Raw genomic sequence first — 2,685 nt, forward strand, 5'->3', positions numbered from 1 at the left:
CACAGCAGAGACTAGGTGGGTAAGCCATCTTTTCTGGGAACTAATTGATAAGAACAAGAGAGCTGGCCCAGGATGATCATGAGAACTGGGGTGGCCTTTCTCCAGTCTCCATGACACCTCATTGGTTTGAGGTGCACTGGGAAGGAGAGTGTTGCCTGGTCTGAAATTGGTTTAGCCTTCTCAACAGTTATGTTGCTTGGAGCACAATGTGGCACACCAGGATTATCAGAATAAATTAGCATCTGAGAGAGGAGCCTGAAGGTACAGGTACAGAGGGCTGGAAGAATCCTGAAAAGAAGCCTTGAGTAAGAGACACAGAAGCCAGCTGAAACATGTTGATGGGATGGTACAAAGTAGGTAGAGATGCCTTACTTTATGTGTGCTGTTAGGCCTGGGGACCTCTTCTGTCTTCATCAATGCGAATGCTAATCATCTTTCTTTCTTTCTTTCTTTCTTTCTTTCTTTCTTTCTTTCTTTCTTTCTTTCTTTCTTTCTTTCTTTCTTTCTTTCTTTCTTTCTTTCTTGTTTTCTGTTTGGTTTTTTTTGTTTTCTTTTGTTTTTTTTCGAGACAGGGTTTCTCTGTGTAGCCCTGGCTGTCCTGGAATTCACTCTGTAGACCAGGCTGGCCTCAAACTCAGAGATCAGCCTGCCTCTGCCTCCCAAGTGCTGGGATTAAAGGTGTGCACCACCACACCCAGCAGTAATCATCTTTCACACAATGGCCAAATCCATTTTTTTTAGGCCCTCAGTGTGCTAAAGCCCACTTCTCAGAATTCTCTTTTGGGTACTAGACACTGATGCTAAGGCCGTTTCCTAGCACTCTGTTGAAGCAGGAAGCGCTGGAAAACATGAGCTTTCCTGCTTATAGGTTCACAGTGTGGCCCCGAGTCAGTCACTTTTAACTGTCAGTTTCATACAACCTATATCACCTGGGAAGACAGTCCTGTTGGAAAATTAGATTCAGGTTGGCCTGTAGGCATGTCTGTGGAATTGTCTTGATTGTTAATTGATGTGGAAAGACCCATCCTAAATTGCAGTATCTTTCCTGGGCCCTGAACTGCGCAAGAATAGAGAAATGGTAACTGATCACGAGGCAGGGAGCAAGCATGTATTGATGCTCTTGACTGTGGCTGTGATCTGACAAGCTGAGTTGATCTCCCTGCACTAATGGGCTGTCAGAGTACTGAGCCAAGGAAGCCCTTTCCTTTCCTCTTTCAACTTTGCTTTTGAGTCAGGGTGTCTTGGTACAGCACAGAAAGTAGAGCAGGCTCCTGCCTGGAGCATCAATGGGCTCAGAATAATGTCATCAGTGCTATTATTTAAGGGCATCTGGGAAAGAATTCTTTCCCATTCAAAAAGAGCACCTTTACTGGACACGAAAGTGCCACAAAGGTCACAATTTCAGTGAAGTGTCTGGAAGATGTAAATGAAGGATTCTGTGCGAGGCAGGATGTTATGCTTTAATTAATCCATTTTCTTTTAAGTGTCTCAAGTATTAAAGTGCTGAGTCACTCACGTCTTAAGCTTTGTCTAAAGTCTTTTCGCCTTTATCTGTATTATTCCTTTATCTGCTCAAAATAAAGAACAGGCCTTGAGAAGTAAAGGGGTCCTCTGTCATCACATGACATTTAAAATTGGTCCTGAAGGGCATACAGAAAACGCTGCTCAGAGCACATCAGGCAGGGAAAATTGGAAATATCCAGCAGACATTTTTGTTTCTACAATTTACTCTGTTAATGTTCTTGACTGTTTTCAAAAGGCCCAACTATCAAAGACTCGTCCCCAGAGTGTTGCCACTGGCAAGTGGCAGAATCTGAGGGATGGGGACTAATGGGAGGACTTTAGACCTTTGAACTTGGGTTCTTGAAGCTCACTGAGGGGCTACAGGACCCCTTCTTTTGCCTTTTGCTGTGAGGTGAGAGATATTCCTACCATTGGGGGGGTGTGCCTTTTTTGAGACAAGGTTTCTCTATGGAATAGCCCTGGCCATCCTGGACTTGCATCTTAGACCAGGCTGGCCTTGAACATGCAGAGATCTACCTGCCTCTGCCTCCTGAGTGCTGAGATGAAAGGTGTGCCCTGTCCCTACCTGGTCCTGACACTTTGCTCTCTATATGTTGGTTTTCAAGTGATACAAAGCAAATGCACAGCTGCCAGAGTTGTTATTATGTCCGAGTAGGTAAAAGCTAAGGATACTGCCTAGAATCTTACAAGGCATCAGCTTTTCTCAGTGAAGAAGTGTCAGGGTGAAAGTCATGCCCACTGATGTTGGGAAATCTTGACTCATGCAGCACATCTACAATAGCAGCTCAATATTATTCCTACCACATGGTAGAAAACTCGAGAAGAAGGAGTCTGACACGGGAGACATAGACAGGTTTTATTTTTCTAGTAATGAAAAGTTTAGAACTGGCTAGCTTACACCTGGTATTTCTTTTAAGAAGTTCTTTCAAGATGTCTTCTAGCTTTCTCCCCTCCCTCTGTAACAGCTGACGACTTCAGGAACACAAGGTGGCTGCTGAGCCTCCAGACATGCCCAAGAATAATTAGGAAGAGCACAAGGCAAATGACACGAAACAGAAGCCTGTCCCACTTGTCGGAAAAACAATTTCCCAGAATCTCTACTTGGAAGTATTCTGCTGGTTTTCTTTTTCATTAGACAGAATAGAGTTTTGTGCAAGAGAT

At 44.0% G+C, this 2,685-nt stretch overlaps 1 non-coding gene across 1 annotated transcript; it reads right to left on the bottom strand.

Annotated features, from left to right (window-relative positions):
• Positions 1-326: 326 nt before the first annotated feature.
• Positions 327-452, bottom strand: LOC115063246. The gene has a single exon (XR_003843120.1). It is a non-coding gene; the product is annotated as a U6atac minor spliceosomal RNA (small nuclear RNA).
• Positions 453-2,685: the final 2,233 nt, after the last annotated feature.

This window comes from Mus pahari, chromosome X (assembly GCF_900095145.1).
Source record: "Mus pahari chromosome X, PAHARI_EIJ_v1.1, whole genome shotgun sequence".
Taxonomy (NCBI): Eukaryota; Metazoa; Chordata; class Mammalia; order Rodentia; family Muridae; genus Mus; species Mus pahari.